The sequence below is a fragment of the Aotus nancymaae genome, unplaced genomic scaffold (assembly GCF_030222135.1).
Source record: "Aotus nancymaae isolate 86718 unplaced genomic scaffold, 86718_ANA_hifiasm-v0.15.2.pri h1tg000263l, whole genome shotgun sequence".
NCBI lineage: Eukaryota > Metazoa > Chordata > Mammalia > Primates > Aotidae > Aotus > Aotus nancymaae.
Window position 1 is genome coordinate 271,781 of NW_026988678.1, and position 17,861 is coordinate 289,641.

Below are 17,861 nucleotides of genomic sequence, written 5' to 3' on the forward strand. Positions count from 1 at the left end.
AGTTATTTTTTTATTATAAAACTAACATTATTTTAAAAGACACATACCATTTACCCAAAAATTCCATTCTGTGGAGTTTACCCCACAGTGTATTTATATATGCAGAATATACAGTTTAAAGGGCAGGTATGGTGACTCACATCTGTAATCCCAGCACTTTGGAAGGCAAGGCAGGAGGATCATTTGAGCCCAGGAGTTTGAGACCAGCCTGGGCAACAACATAGTGAGACCTCATCTTTAAAAAATATATGTATACTTTCAGTAGGAATGGTACCAGTTCCTCTTTGTATGTCTGGTAGAATTCGGCTGTGAACCCATCTGGACCTGGGCTTTTTTTGAGTGGTAGGCTCTTAATTGCTGCCTTAACTTCAGACCTTGTTATTGGTCTATTCAGGGTTTCGACTTCTTCCTGGTTTAGGCTTGGGAGGAGGCAATTGTCCAGGAATTTATCCATTTCTTCCCGGTTTTCTAGTTTATGTGCATAGAGTTGTTTGTAATAATCTCTGATGATGGTTTGAATTTCTGTGGAATCTGTGCTGATATCCCCTTTATCATTTTTTATTGCCTCTATTTGGTTATTTTCTCTTTTCTTTTTTATTACTCTGGCTAGTGGTCTGTCTATTTTGTTGATCTTTTCAAAAAACCAGCTCCTGGATTTATTGATTTTTTGTAGGGATTTTCGTGTCTCTATCTCCTTCAATTCTGCTTTGATCTTAGTTATTTCTTGTCATCTGCTAGGTTTTGAGTTTTTTTGATCTTGCTCCTCTAGCTCTTTCAATTTTGATGATAGGGTGTCAATTTTAGATCTCTCCTTTCTTCTCATGTGGGCACTCATTGCTATATATTTTCCTCTAGAGACTGCTTTAAATGTGTCACAGAGATTCTGGTATGTGGTCCTTCCCAAATCATTTTATGAGACCAACATCATCCTGATACCAAAACCCAGCAGAGACTCAACAAGAAAACAAAACTACAGGCCAATATCCATGATGAACATAGATGCAAAAATCTTCAATAAAATACTGGCAAGCCAATTGCAACAGCACATCAAAAAGCTTATCCACCATGATCAAGTAGGATTCATCCCGGGGATGCAAGGATGGTTCAATATACGCAAGTCTATAAACGTAATTCACCACATAAACAGAACCAAAGACAAAAACCACATGATTATCTCAATTGATGCAGAGAAGGCCTTCGACAAAATTCAACAGCCCTTTATGCTAAAAACTCTCAATAAACTAGGTATCGACAGAACATATCTCAAAATAATAAAAGCTATTTACGACAAACCAACAGCCAATATCATACTGAATGGGCAAAAACTGGAAGCATTCCCTTTGAAATCTGGCACTAGACAAGGATGCCCTCTCTCACCACTCCTATTCAATATAGTACTGGAAGTTCTCACCAGAGCAATCAGGCAAGAAAAAGAAATAAAGGGTATTCAATTAGGAAAGGAGGAAGTCAAATTGTCTCTATTTGCAGACGACATGATTGTATATCTAGAAGACCCCATCATCTCAGCCCAAAATCTCCTGAAACTGATAAACAACTTCAGCAAAGTCTCAGGATACAAAATCAATGTGGAAAAATCACAAGCATTCCTATACACCAATAACAGACTTAAAGAGAGCCAAATCAAGAACGAACTGCCATTCACAATTGCTACAAAGAGAATAAAATACCTAGGAATACAACTAACAAGGAACATAAAGGACCTCTTCAAGGAGAACTACAAACCACTGCTCAACGAAATAAGAGAGGACACAAACAGATGGAGAAACATTCCATGTTCATGGTTAGGAAGAATCAATATCTTGAAAATGGCCATACTGCCCAAAGTAATTTACAGATTCAGCACTATCCCCATCAAGCTACCAATGACCTTCTTCACAGAACTGGAAAAAACCATCTTAAACTTCATATGGAACCAAAAGAGAGCCCGCATAGCCAAGTCAATTCTAAGCAAAAAGAACAAAGTGGGAGGCATCACACTACCGGACATCAAACTCTACTACAAGGCTCCAGTAATCAAAACAGCATGGTACTGGTACTAAAACAGAGATATAGACCAATGGAACAGAACAGAGGCGTCAGAGGTGACACAACATATCTACAACCACCCAATCTTTGACAAACCTGACAAAAACAAGCAATGGGGAAAGGAATCCCTGTTCAATAAGTGGTGTTGGGAAAACTGGCTAACCATGTGCAGAAAACAGAAACTCGACCCCTTCCTGACACCTTACACTAAAATTGACTCCAGATGGATTAAAGACTTAAACATAAGACCTAACACCATAAAAACCCTATAAGAAAACCTAGGCAAAACCATTCAGGACATAGGCATAGGCAAGGACTTTATGACCAAAACACCAAAAGCATTGGCAACAAAAGCCAAAATAGACAAATGGGACCTAATCAAACTCCACAGCTTCTGCACGGCGAAAGAAACATCAATAGAGTGAATCGGCAATAAACAGAATGGGAACAAATTTTTGCAGTTTACTTATCTCACAGAGGGCTGATATCCAGAATTTACAATGAGCTAAAACAGATTTACAAGAAAAAAACAAGCCCATTCAAAAATGGGTGAAGGATATGAACAGATACTTTACAAAAGAAGACATACATGAGGCCAAGAAGCATATGAAAAAATGCTCACCATCACTGGTCATTAGAGAAATGCAAATCAAAACTACATTGAGATACCATCTCACGCCAGTTAGAATGGCGATCATTAGGAGAAATAGGAACACTTTTACACTGTTGGTGGGAGTGTAAATTAGTTCAACCATTGTGGAAGACAGTGTGGCGATTCCTCAAGGACCTAGAAATAGAAATTCCATTTGACCCAGCAATCCCATTACTGGGTATATATCCAAAGAATTATAAATCATTCTACTATAAGGACACATGCACACGAATGTTCATTGCAGCACAGTTTACAATAGCAAAGACCTGGAACCAACCCAAATGCCCATCGATGATAGACTGGACAGGGAAAATGTGGCACATATACACCATGGAATATTATGCAGCCATCAAAAACGATGAGTTCGCATCCTTTGTAGGGACACGGATGAACCTGGAAACCATCATTCTCAGCAAACTGACACAAGAACACAAAATCAAACACCACATGTTCTCACCCATAGGCGGGTGTTGAACAATGAGAACACATGGACACAGGGAGGGGAGCACTATACACTGGGGTCTGTTGGGGGGGAATGGGGGGGACAATGGGGGGTTGGCGAGTTGGGGAGGGATAGCATGGGGAGAAATGCCAGATATAGGTGAAGGGGAGGAAGGCAGTAAATCACACTGCCACGTATGCACCTATGCAACAACCTTGCATGTTTTTCACATGTACCCCAAAACCTAAAATGCAATTTAAAAAAAGCATACACATACATATATATATTTATATATATTTTTTATATATATAATATAAACACAGTTTAATATGTTTCCCACAAGATTGTATTAGCAAAAAGACTGGAAACAATGCCTCCTGGTCCCATGATAATCGAGGAAAGCAGCTGTTCTCTCCTCTGTGACATAAGAGTAAAAATAGGTGCTGGCATTTACTGAGCACTTTATGTATGCTTATTGTGCTAATTGCTGTGTGTTCAAGGGACTTAGTAAGTCATAAAAGTTATATATGGTATACTTAATGCAGTATTTTGCAGCCATCAAAACAATGGTTATGAGAATTGTAGCAGTGTGTAAAAACTCATGGTGATCTCTAGGTTGTTTCCTCTTTGGGGAAAATAATGGAATAATGAGCATTTATCTGAGACAGGGTCTCACTCTGTTGCCTAGGCTGGAGTACAGTGGCTCAGTCTCAGCTCACTGCAACATACACCTCCCGGGTTCAAGTGAATCTCCTGCCTCAGCCTCCCGAGTAGCTGGGATTACAGGCACGAACCACCATGCCTAGCTAATTTCTGTAATTTTCGTAGAGATGGGGAGTTGGGTGTGGCGGCTCATGTCTGTAATCCCAGCACTTTGGGACGCCAAGGTGGGTGGATCACCTGAGGTCAGGAATTCAAGAGCAGTTTGGCCAACATGGCAAAACCCCATCTCTACTAAAAATACAAAAATTAACCGGGCATGGTGGCATGCACCTTTAATCCCACCTACCAGAGAGGTTGAAACAGGAGAATTGCTTGAACCCAGCAGGTGGAGGACACAATGAGCAGAGGTCACACTACTGCACTCCAGGCTGGGTGACAGAGCAAGACTCCATCTAAAAAAATAAATAAATAAAATATTGTGATTACTCCTGCATGTCAAGATATGTGGGGTGCAGTGAGAGCAATACACAGAAGGAAATTTAAAGCCTACAATCTTATAAAAGAAGGACAGATGAAAATAAACGAGCCAAGTGTCCAGTAAGTTAGAAAAAGAACTCCAGAGATACCAAGACACAAGACAGAAGGAAATAACAGAAGGCCAATGTTATTTCCATAGGAAACAAGGGAGCCATAGAGAAGAGCAACAGATCCCCAAATATTAGCAGACCTGTAGTAAAAGGGACCCAAGACAAAAGAGAGAAATCTCACATATACAGTGTTGGGGATATGCCATGAGGTGCATCTGTAAAAAAAAAGCAAAGCTCTAAAGAGAGACTGGATGACAAAACAGCCTTAAACCAGTACCTTTAAGAATTTAGACAAAATGGGGCTGGATGCTGTGGCTCACTCCTGTAATCCTAGCACTCTGGGAGGCTAAGGCAGGTGGATCACTTGAGGCCAGGAGTTCAAGACCAGCCTGGCCAACATGGCAAAACCTCATCTCTACTGAAAATACAAAAAATTAGCCAGGAATGGTGGCACACACCTGTAATCCCACCTATTTGGGAGTCTGGGCACTCCCAAAATCACAAGAATCACTTGAACCTGGGAGGCAGAGGTTGCAGTGAGCCAAGATCACTCCACTACCTTTTAGCTTGGGCAGCAGAGCAAGACCCTGTCTCAAAAAAAAAAGAATAATTCAGACAAAATGGGCACTTTATTAGAATAATGTTTATTAGGTTTCCAGTTGCTTTTGCAGCAAGTTACCATAAACTTAGTGGCTTAAATGAACACAAATTTGGCTAGGCACAGCGGCTCACATTTATAATCCCAGCCCTTTGGGAGGCCAAAGCAGGCGGATTACCTAAGGTCAGGAGGTCAAGACCAGCCTGGCCAACATGACAAAACCCCATCTCTACTTAAAATACAAAAATTACCCAGGTGTGGTGGCAAGTGTCTATAATCCCAGCTACTAGGGAGGCTGAGGCTGGAGAATTGCTTGAACTCGGGAGGTGGAGATTGCAATGAGCCAAGATCATGCCATTGCACTCCAGCCTGGGCAACAAGACAAAATTTCATCTCAAAAAAGAAAAGCAAATTTACTATCCTGGAGGCCAGGAGGGCAGAATTGGTCTCACTGGGCTGAAATGCAGGCATTGTCTGCAAGCTGTGTTTCTTCTACAGGCTCTGCGGGGAGAATTGTTCCCTTTCCTTTCCCAGCTTCTAGAGGCCACATGTATTCTTTGGTTCTCGGCCCCTTCCTTCATCTTCATGCCAGCAGCATAGATCTTCACCTCAGCTAGTCCCTCCCTCCTCCCCTTCATCTACTCCACTTCCTCCCTCCTCTCATTACCTCACCTTCTGTCAGGGTCACCTCCCCTCTCAAGATCTTTAGTCACATCTGCAAAGTTGCTTTTGCTAAGTAGGTCACATATTCCCAGGTCCTGGGGATTAGGATGTGGACATCATTGTGGTGTGCTATAGCTGGCCTGGAGCCAGAACCTGAGCAACGCCATTTTATAAGACAAAGCTGTGTCTCCAAAAATGAGTTGTAATAACTGCCCCATTCTCCTTGCAATAACTGCTGACTTTGGTTTCTGTAAATAAGACTGCTAGTCTGCTCTGGAAAATGTCCACTAGGTGAAGCTGTTTACCTTTTTTTATCAGTAACTGACAGAATTGCTGGCCTTGGCTTATCAGAATACGCAGCCGAAGCTAATTTCATCTTGGCCCCTGTGAACTAAGATCTGTAATTTCCACCGGTACCCAAACAATGTGTAAACTAACGTTTATCTTGACTTCTGTAAATCACTTAGGTAGCAATCAGAATGATAATAAGCCCCCAGCCCTCGGAATGTCTGGAGGCCCCTACCCCCATCCCTGCCCAGGAGGTAATTTATGGAATCCCCTGGCCCTGGGAATGTCTGAATCCGTCCAGCTCCACCCCCACCCCACACCTTCCCTGGGAGATGGTTTACGGGCATAAAAGGTCCTGTCACCCTCCCTGTGGGGCCGCGGGTTAGAAAGACATGAGTCCTCCATGGTCGCTGGCAATAAAGACCCTGCAATTTGGCACACTTTTGTCTTGGTGAATTATTTTAATCTCGCATCCCAATACAGCATTCGGGCCATTGTTTGGCCTACCATGTAATACAACTTAACTGCACAGGGGCTGAGGAAGAAGTAGGAAACCTGAAAATGCCTACAATTGTTAGAGAAATTGAATTCATAATTTAAAATCTACCCAGTGATTTTACAGGTGGATTCTGTCTGTTAACAAACAGGGAATTTCAACCCCATGAGCCAGTCCCCATTGGTAGGGACTGTTCTTCCTGAGCGGAGGCTGGAAAGTAGCCTGTGGGCTCGGGGCTGGTGAATTTTAGTGAAGAATGCTGAGGGAAGCGCAGAGCAGGCCATTGACCTGGGATGGTGGCCTGAAGGGCAGTGCTGCTGGGATAGCTGCAAGCCTCGGGCCCATGTGGCAGAGATGGCTGTGCCACCATGGGCTGGCCAGGGCTTCCTCTGTTATTTCCATGAGTGGGACGCTTTTTCTGCCTCCCAGTAGGGTAGAATCAGAGGCAGCGGGAAATGAAGGCAGAGCCCTAATAATGAGGGGGGTGCTTTGCCAGGGCCTTTCCCAGACACAGGAGTAGTTCCTGTAGCCCTGGTTCCTGTAGGAGTGCTCCACAGAGGTGCCAAAGGCCCCTGGAGAGAGATGTTTAGATCACAGCTGTGGTGGCACTAGTAGAAGGGAAGAAAAACCCTTTTTCTTTCTCCTCATTTAGGTTCTTGTCTGCGGCTCTGTTAACAAAAGACAGATTAACAAGAGAAAAGCAGAAGTTTACTAATGTGTTTATCTCATATATTCACGGGAGAAATGCTAACTAAGCTCAAAAGTTTAGTTAGAATTGGGTTTTTACAGCCTCTTAACACATCAACAGTCCACTTAAAGAGCTGTAACAGGATGAAGGAAAACAGCTTAGGCTTCCAAGGGCAGGAAACTGTGAGAAATGTAGATACATGGGATTAAACTAATGGAGTAAGGCTTGTTTGCAGACACCTATGGTGTTAACTCTGGACTGATAGGAATCTACAATTGTCTCCCGTAAAGGTGAGTATATATCCAGCCTTTATGCAGAAAGCAGGGGGCGGGGAAGAGAGCTTTTCCTGTGTTCGCTGCTACTTTATTGCCTTCAGCTCAAAATACTTATGTCAAAGAGGCATATTTGGGGATGGCATATTCTGTTTTCCTTCCCTGGTTGCTCTGAGAAATAGAAGAAATCAGAGCAGCAGACCCCACCTTTCAGTCCTCGCCAAGGCTTTTGGCTGTCCTCCCTGCCCATGGACAGAGGGATGGGTGGCAGCCCAGCTACCTGCACTGACCTTGACTTACTTTAGTATATCCTGTAATTGTCCTTCTAGAAAATCAATGTGTACATTTTGAGCTGAGGGCACTGAGGACCTGTTTTACCCCTGGAGGCTTGGGGCTGGCTCTGTGTCCCAGGGGGATATCTCTGGGACTCCAAGGCCAGCAACAATGGCAGCTCCATGAGGGAGTATGGATGGGCCCTGAACCTGTGGGTCTGCCGCTGGTCTGTGTGCAGGGCCGAGAGGCAGGAGCTCCCTGGCACACAGTGGGTCAAGCGTATTACATCTTCCAGGATGTGATGAGAGAAGCACTTTGCAGAACAGGGCTACAGGGTGATCCCATTTGGGCAAATAAAAGGGAAAAGAGGAAAACATGTATTTGCCTGTGGATTCATCAGTGTTTGCATGCCTGGAGGGAACCAGGGAAGTCGCTACAGAGGATGAAAGATTCCTTTTTCGTTGAACACACATTTCTACTATATACATTTTTTTACCATGTTTATGGATAATACGTTTCAGCAATTTTACATGAAAATAACTGAAATGGGATGGATGTGGTGGCTCACACCCATAATCCTAGCACTGGGAGGCCATGGCGGGCTGATCACTGTAAGGCTGGCTGCCTCACCGGGAGTTAAATGGACACACTTACCTCTCCCCATGCCGGCCTCTCCATGCTGACACACTTATCTCTCCCCATGCCGGCCTCTCTATGCTGGCTCCCCACACCCACTCCTATCTGGTCTCTCTATGCAGGCTCCACACACCCACTCCTGCATTCCTCACTCGACCCCTTCAAAATTTAAAAAGCCCACCAAAGATTTGTCCAACGGCAGCTTAACATTGACCTCCCCAGCTGGTCAGCCCACCAGTAGTCCCGCCTGGCAACCAATGGCAGCTTGCCCCATCAGCACCTTGACTTCCCCTCGCCAATGAAACTCTCTGCTCTTTGTTTCCCTAGTAATCAATCAAACCCCCTCACCAATAAAACTCACCAATGAAACTGTCTTCTCTGTTTCCCTAATAATCAATCCTCCTCACCAATGAAACTGTCTGCTCTTTGTTTCCCTAAAGACCAATCAATTACCTCCACTCCCTATAAAACCCCACACCCTGAGAAGCCCAGTGTGACTTCTCTGGCCCCTTCCCGGACCACAGAACCTTGCCCGGGAGCTGAATAAATTGGATTCTCGTTTTCTCACACTGGCCTCAGTTTCCTCATTTTAACTCGGCAATATACCTTACAATCACAAGATCAGGAGATCGAGACCATCCTGGCCAACATGGTGAAACCTTGTCTCTACTAAAATACAGAAAATTAGCCAGGCACAGTGGCACATGCCTGTAGTCCCAGCTACTTGGGAGGCTGACGCAGGGGGATCTCTTGAACCTGGGAGATGGAGGTTGCAGTGAGCTGAGATTGTGCCACTGCACTCTAGTCTGGGAATAGAATGAGACTCTGTCTCAAAAAAAAAAAAAAAGAAGAAGCCAGGTATAGTGGCTCATGCCTGTAATCTCAGCATTTTGGGAGGCCGAGGCAGGTGGATCATGAGGTCAGGAGATCAAGACCATCCTTGCTAACACAGTGAAACCCCATCTCTACTAAAAATAAAAAAAATTAGCCAGATATGGTGGCGCATGCCTGTAGCATGAGCAACTCAGGAGGCTGAGGCAGAAGAATCACTTGAACCCAGAAGGCAGAGGTTGCAGTGAGCTGAGATCATGCCACTGCACTCCAGCCTGGCTGACAGAGTGAGACTCTGTCTCAAAAAAAAAAAAAAGAAAGAAAAGAAAAGAAAGAATTGAAATGTTCATTTTAAAAGTGTCAGGCCAGACACACAGTGACTCACGCCTATAATCCCAGCACTTTGGAAAGCTGAGACAGGCAGATCACTTGAGCCCAGGAGTTTGAAACCAGCCTGGGCAACATGGCAAAAACCCATTTCTACAAAAAGTACAAAATTAGCCAGGTGTGGTGGCGTACACCTATTGTCCCAGCTACTCGGGACGCTGAGGCAGGAGGATGGGTTTAGCTTTTTGGTCAAGGCTACAGTGAGCTATGGTTGAGCCACTGCACTCCAGCTCGGGTGACATAGTGAGACCCTGTCTTAATTATTTTAAAAAGCCTCTGCTCACAGCCAGTGATGACAGTAGTTCAGGGAGTTGCAGGAACTTGTCTGGAGAGTCACATAGGCAATGTCTGTGGTTCATGTGCCTTGACTGCATGCCAGCAAGAGCCACTGACTGTTCCCACCTGTGCCAATAGCCCTTAGACCAAGGTCCATCAGTCCTGGGTTCCCTGGGCCTCTCTGCTCCACGCTTTGACCTGTCCAGGGCTGAGCAGAGCAAGTCCTTGTCCTCTTACCTTCCTCCAGGGCATCATTGCAGAAGAGAATAAGACCCTGAAGTCCCAGGGAGACAAGGACCCCGGGAAGTTCAAGGAGGCCGAGCTGAAGATGCAGAAGCAGTTTGGGATGTCTGAGGGTGAGCGGCTGGTGAATTACTACTCCTGCAGCTGTTGGTAGGGCCGTGTGCCCCAACAGGGCTGGTGCTACCTGATGGTCAACTACCTGTGCTTCTACTCCTTCCTGCTGGGAAAGGAAAGTGAGCCAGCCCCTCAGTGTGCCCCAGCCCCTCCATGCCCTCGGCCCCCAGATACTCCGTCCCCACATAGCCACCAGAGGGATCTTCCTGAAACCCAAATGCCACCTTAGCTCACTGGGGTGGGACTGCCCAGCCTTGGCCAGGCATATACCTCCTCCCAGCCAGCTTTTACCATACCTACCACTTGCTATAGAGTTCTCCACATGGTGACATCATATGCCTGCCCTGCCCTCTTCTGCCAAGCTGGCGTATTCGGAGCAAACCTCTGCTCCAAATTCCTGGTGATTCCATGTCATGCAGTACCTTGGGTGTGTGCCATGGCCCTCAGCTGCTGTAGGTCCTTCCCTGCAGACACCCTGGCCACAGGATGCAAGCCTGGTTCCCCAGCAGCTCCAGAAAGAGCCCCCAGGGTCTTAGCCATCCCCAAGCCTACGAAGCCCTCCTCCCTCCTCGCCTCCCTCAGCCCACAGCCTCCCTATGCCCCCTCCTGCCCTACTGCTTACCCATCACAACCAGGTGGCCAGTTACCTCCCATCAGTTGGGGTCAGGTCCTGCTCTGTGTTGGCTGTGCCGTGCTGTGACTGTTCACACATCAGTGCACTCCCACTCAGGGGAGCTGCTGGGTGGGTCTTGGTTGTTCACAGTCATTCCTTTCACCTTCAGCCACTGGTAGGGTAGACGCTTACTGTGTGTGGTTGGTCTGGAAGGCAGTGGACACCTCAGTGGGCTGGTCCCGCCATATGGAGGGCGTGACAGACCAGCCAGGCCTGGGCACCCAGGAAGGAGCACATAGGAAGTGCCCCCAGAGAGCAGTTCCCTGGGGTGGGTCAGGGGCACAGATGAGCAGCCGGAGCCTCACCCTGCCAGGCCCTAACCTGCAGTGTGTCTGTCCCTGTGTGTACAGTGAACCTCGTGGTGCAGTGGGTGGACATAACACATCTGGAGAAGAACGCCACCCTACTCTTCCCCCAGAGCATCCATGTGGAGACATGTGACCAGGAGCTCTTCTCCATGTTCCTCAACATCGGCGAGACCTTCAAGCTCATGGGGCAGTTGGCCAACCTGGCCATGCAGTAGCAAGGACTTCCTGGAGGACAAGACCCTCCCTAGGCCCATCCAGCCACACAGAAACATCTCAGCCCTGAAGCAGTGTGTTGCCCTCCAAGGCTGGGGTGGGCTCATGTGAGCCGGGTTTGCTGACCATGGCTGGGACCTGCCTGGTCCAAGTGTGTAGACCTGGAAAAGGTATCCACACTTCCCCCTCATGGGCTCTCCACTTGTGAGGGAAGCCAGGTAAACAGATCATTGCAGTACTGTGTGGAGAGGCATCAGGAAAGAGTAGTGATGTCTTGAAGATACCACTCATGGGGCACAGGCTCTTCCCGTTTTATTCCTCTTGGTCCTAAGATGGAAAGGGGATCCTAGGCATCAGACAAGGAAGCTGAGCCACAGAGAAGTTAAGTAACATGCCTGAGGTCCCTCAGTTAGTGAGCAGTGGAGCCAGGTTGTAGCCACCTCAGCTGGGGTACTCTGATGCCCCAAGGAAGGCTTCAGTGAATCTGGGCTCCAGTGCACAGTCTCCATCCCACTGTGATTGACATCTCTCCTGTATACCCCAAGACTCCTTTGCCAGAGGCCCCTCACAGCCATGGGGGCCCCAGGGATCCTGAGTTTGATATGGAAGCAGGCCTCTGGGTCTGAGGCCAGCCAGGGGAATGGATCATTTGTGAGTCTGAGGTCTCTGCTGCCCTGTCCAGGGGATTTATACACAGGAATATATCACAGCAGCCGGCAGTCCCAAGCTTATGTTTGGGCTCCTAGGTTTAGCTTCATGGGAAACTCAAGAGGCTGGCCAAGATCTCTGAGGGTTCCTGGATCTCACAGTCAGCCTGAGCACAGGCAAATTCACACCTGTGTGTTCAGCAACCTCATTCCTGTCAGATCATTTCCTGCATTGCACCCACAGACCATGGCCTAGGCCCAAACTCTGGGGTCCACCTCCAGGACCAGAAAATTGTGCAAGCATGTCACCCTTGGGATGCGAGTGGTTGGTTGGCTTGTGGGACCTTTTGGAAAGAACACAAGCAGAGATAGAACATGATCATGCCTGGCACTGCCGGTGAGAGTGCAGTCAGGCCCTGTTCAGGCTGCTGCAACCCAGGGCAGGTAGGAGGCTCTCTTTGGAGCTGGGAGAGTTTATGTGGACAGAGCCACTGAAGGGGTGAGGGCCTGGACCAGGCCCCTGTCACAGCCATCAGCTACATAGGTGTGCATTTCTGTTAGCAGCCGTATGCTTTACTTTTAGCTCCCCACCTCCCTGTGGGGAGCTTCCTCGCCTAGGTTTCAAGGTAGGGTTAGTCCTGCCCGGAGTGGAAGAGCAGCCCCAGGCCCTCCATCTGAGTGGGACCCAGTGCCAGCGCTCTGGGCTCTGCCTGCCCTTCAGTACCAAGGGTTTGGTTGCACATTGTCAGGCCAGCATCTAGGTGTCCTTTTCAAATCAGTCTCAGGATACATTGCTGGCCACTTCTCCACTAGTTATGTGACTTTCACCTTCTGCCTGTGTAAGGTATATTGCTGAGTCCAAATGAGGAAACTGAGGCCAGTGAAGAAAAATGAGAATCCAATTTATTCAGCTCTCGGGCAAGGTTCTGTGGTCCAAGAAAGGGGCCAGAGAAGTCGCAATGGGCTTCTCAGGGCATGGGGTTTTTATAAGAAGTGTAGGTAGTTGATTGGTTATTGGGGAAACAAAGAGCAGACAATTTCATTGGTAAGGAGAGTTGATTGATTATTAGGGAAACAAAGAGCAGACAGTTTTATTGGTTAAGGGGAGTTGAGATACCGATGGGGTGAGTAGCCACTGGCAGTTAGGCGGGGCTAAGGAGACAAAGAATAGACAGGTTCATTGGTGGGGAAGTTTGATTGATTGTTAGGGAAATAAAGAGCAGACAGTTTTATTGGTTAAGGGACGTTCAATGTTAAACTGCCGCCGGACAATTTCTGGCAGGCTTTTTAATTTTTTTCTTGTTGAAAGGGACGAGCGAGGAATGCAGGAGTGGGCATGTGGAGCCTGCATGGAGAGGCCAGATAGGAGTGTGTGTGGGGAGTTAGCATGAAGAGAGATAAGTGTGTCTGTCTGGCTCTTCAGCGAGGCAGCCGGTCTTACAGCCTGGTCACTCAGCATGCATCTTTTATTGAACTCTAAGGTCTCTGAGCATGACTTGCTCAAGGAAGAACCCCAGGGAATCTGAATCTGATATGGAAACTGAGGGCTGGGGAGGCCCCAATGCTTCCTTGAGAGTGTGCTGGTCCTGACTGTCCCCTTTCCTCCTGTCCTCCCACCTTGTCTCCCCAGAGACCTGGATGCCCAAGCCAAGAATGAGTGCTACCTAGCTATGTTCCAGCTGCCCAGGGATGAGTGGCTGGATGGCCACATGAGCTGTACCCTGTGGACACCATTTAACAAGCTGCACATCCCCAGCCAGATGTTCATCTCCAACAACTACATCTGCTTTGCCAGCAAGGAGGAGGATGCATGCCACCTCATCATACCACTGAGGGAGGTCAGTATCCCCTGGTTGAGGGGCCAAGGCCTTTCCAGCCCCAAGGTGTCAGTGGGCTCAGGGACCAGCCTGTCCTGCTCTGCCCTGGCCCACTGGGGGGCACCTGGGAGGAGGCCCCAGCCCAGGTAGCCACATGTCACTCAGTGATGGGACAGGTGGAGGGTATAGGCTGAGTGAGCCCCTCCACAAGCACCTGCCCTGTCGGGGAGGCAGGCACACTGCTGCCCCCTTAGGCCACTTGCCTAGTCGAAAAAGGGCCTCCTATGCATGAGTTTCTGTCAAGCCTGCCTTCTAGACCCTGCAGTTGAATTTTGGCAAAACGCTGCTCTGTGGTTGGGCTTAGAGGACCATGTTCCTGTACCAGTCCCACATGTCACTTTCAGAGGCCACCTCACCAGTCTTCTCTGGACACGCCACCTTGGCTGTGGCTCAGGCTCCAGCAGGCCATCAGAGGTCAGCTCTCCCCTGTGGGGCGGGGTTGGCTCTCACTTGCTGCTCCTTGGGTTTCTAGGGATTCCACAGTGACCCTGGTGGGAACAGGGTCATGTGTCCTGCACTGCACTGAAGGGGTGTGGATAGCAAGGACAAGGGCCCCCACCCAAACAGAAGGCATGAGACTGACTCAGGACATGTCTCAAGGCCTCCTTTTCCTTGTGGCCAAGCAGGGCACTAACCGTTTAATTATAAGAAGCAAGTGAAGGCTGGGCACAGTGGCTCATGCCTGTAATCCCAGCACTTTGAGAGGCCAAGGCGGGTGGATCACAAGATCAGGAGTTTCAGACTAGCTTGGCCAACATAGTGAAACCCCATATCAATGAAAATACAAAAATTAACTGGGCATGGTGGCACACACGCCTGTAGTCCCAGCTACTTGGGAGGCTGAGGCAGGAGAATTGCTCGAACCCAGGAGGCAGAGGTTGTGAGTTGAGATCACGCCACTGCACTCCAGCCTGGGCAACAGAGCGAGGCTCTGTCTCAAAAAAAAAAAAGAAAAGAAAAAGAAAGAAAGAAAGATTCTTCCCTGGCATTTACACAAAGCCCTCAAGTTGTAGGTGTGACGAAGAATAGGTGTAGGAGAGTTGCTGCTTCAGTTTCCCCAAGGGAAGTTAGAGGGAAGGAACTCAGAAGAGCCATAGCTCCAAAAGTACCAGGTTGAGAGGCTCAGGTATGACCCGGAACCCATATTCTATTAGCACCAGGACCCTGTGGCTCTGTCCTAGGAACTGTACTGACCTGGCCCCCAGGCCTAGGGGTCTTCCTGACACCTGAGGCCCCATTTGAATTTGTCCTGCTGGGCCCTTGACATCTCTGATGGTAGAGAGCCCTGGCTGAGCCTGGGGAGCAGGACTAGCCCACACTGAGAGCTGGGTGTGCTCTGGTGACGGAGCTCTGCAGCTGGTCAAGGTGGAGGTGGCCTGCCCAGCCAGCGCTGTCCCCTCAACCCACCTGCTCCCCCATGTTCCAGCCTGCAGGCTCCTGAGCATGCAGCTCACTCTGCTGTGGGCCTAGCGGGCTCTTGAATTTCACTCCCAACCATGCCCTTCCAAGCTTCCCTCAGGAAGTGACCCCAATTCCACCCTTTGCCGAGGTAAAAGCCATGTATCAGCCTAGATTCCAACCTTTCCCTCCTCCCTGTGTCCTCGACCTACAGCACGTCCTGCCAGCTTGCCCCACAGAGCTCAGCCTTTCGTCTCCATGGCCACCACTTGAGACACCACCATCTGCTTTAGCCTCTCCCTAACTGCACTTAACACCTGCCCCCCTCCTTTTTTTTGAAACAGGGTCTCACTCTTACCTAGGTAGGACTGCAGTGATGTGATCGTGGCTCACTGCAGCATCGATCTCCTGGGCTTAAGTGATTCTCCCAACTCAGCCTCCCAAGTAGCTGGGACAACAGATGCACACCACCACACCTAGATGGTTTTTTATTTTTAACAGAGATGGGTTCACCATGTTGCCCAGGCCAGCCTCAAACTCCTGGATTCAAGTGATCCTTCCTCCTCAGCCTCCCAAAGTGCTGGGATTATAGGCATGAGCCACAGCACCTAGCCCAACATACTTAGCCCCTTTATGAGACATCCTCCCACAGCAGCCGACAAAATTTAAAATGTCAGAGCAGGTTGGCACCCTGCTTAGAGTCCTCTAGTATCTTCTCCCACCTGCCTCCTGTGACCTGTGAGGCCTTCTGTGAGCCTCTGCCCCCTCTCAGACCTGTGCCCAGGCACACCCTGTGCACGCACATGTCCACATGTATATGCTCATACACAGACATAAAAAGTGCACATGCACACTCACCCCCCCACCGGCTCACGCTATCCTGGCTTCTCTGGCCTTCTCTTCCTCAGGCAGTCCCACCCCCCTCTGCAGGTTGACTGCTCTGTCCCCTGCCAGCACTCACCTGGCTGGATCAGGCCTCAGTTCAGTGGCTGCCTCCCCATAGTTGCCCTCAGTGCAGAGCTGCCTGGGGCCACCCGGCCTGCCCTCTTTCCAGCATTCAGCCCTGCTGACTGTGCTCAGCTGGTGTGTCCCTTGTCATCTCTCCGCCAGGCCTCAGGCTCTGCAGAGTTGCCCACTGAAAGCCTGTCCTGTGCCCTCCATGCCTCAGAGGGTTTCAGAGCCAAGTTCCAGGACCCCTCCTGTCAAAAAGTGTTCCCTGGGAGCAAGTGCAGGGGACAGACCTGCAAGCAAGGGACTGCTTGCCCTGCTTTAGGACAGCCTTCTGAGAGCCGGTAAAGGCCAGCAGCTGGGCTGAAAACTTTACATCATCATCCTCAGAACCAGCCTGCATGGCCAGTGTGCTTGCTCCCATTGACAGAAAAAATGGGACCTTAGAGGCTCAAGCAGCTTGCTCAGGGCTACATGCAGCAGGTGGCAGAATCAGGCCACTCACTACATTGTGCCCAGGAGAAGACAGCTGCAGGACAGTCTCTCATTCACAAACCATGCCCAGCTGCAGGGCCTGATATGCAGACACCCAAAAGAGTGCTTCTGCCTTCCCAGGTGACAATTGTCAAAAAAGCTGACAGCTCCAGCATGCTGCCCAGTCCCCTTGTCCATCAGCACAAAAAGCAAAATGATATTCCTGTTTGCCAACCTGAAAGACTGATTTCTTGGTTCAGAGGATCTCTGACTTCCTCCAGAAAACACCATCTAAGCAGCCAGGAGGCATCATCAGAAGCAGGAAAGCCAGTGTTGTGGACCCTAGCACAGAGGTGAGAAGACCCTTGGGAGCAGCAGGGTCCAGTTGGGCCTAGGAAGAGCCAGGGCAGCCATCAGCCTCCTTGCTGCAGCCTGATCCCATGGTGTCTGCTGTGGGCCTCAGGCTGGGGGCTAATATATGATAGCTGGCAAGAAACTCCTAGCTTAGCCTCACACTGCCCAGCAACATCACAGCCTCTCTGCACCCCCAGCCACACACCCCAGTACTCCTCATTCCTGCTGGGCCCATTGCCTGTGAGGAACATTCTCTGGCCATCCTTTCTGCATTGCTGTTGCACTGAGAGTAAGGTCACACTGTGGAGGACTGTGCCCTTCAGCTTTGTTCTCATGGCCTTCCCTGCCAGGCTTTCAGTCTGAGGTTCTTGCCAATAGAACTCCAATATCACTATTGTACCAGCAAACTTAACAATAATTCCTTAATATCATCACATATTGTGTTCACATTTCCCCATGTGCAAGTGTACTTTTCACCATTTTATTTGAACTGAGGCACACAAAAGTCACACATGTCACTGTTGGTTGATAGGCCTCTTATATCCCTTTAATCTATGGGCTTCTGCTCCACCTAGCTCCTGTTTTTTCTTCTGCAATGTTTTGTTGAAGGAATCAGTCACTTGTGCCAGTCTCTCATCATCTGGTTTTGCTGATTGCATCTGCTGCGGGCGTTTAGCAAGCTCTTATGTCCCATTTCCTTTAAGTTGGTTGAGCAGTGAGACCCAAAGCTGTGATCACATTTAGGCTTAGGTGATAATGGTTCTGGCAGGTCTGACTGTGGGCAGGCTTGAGGTGCTGTGTACTTCCAACAAGA

General features: G+C 48.6%; 1 pseudogene; it reads left to right on the forward strand.

The window, feature by feature from the left end:
• Positions 1 to 17,861, forward strand: part of LOC105729928 (TBC1 domain family member 9B-like) — a 107,597-nt pseudogene that overhangs the window by 9,072 nt on the left and 80,664 nt on the right.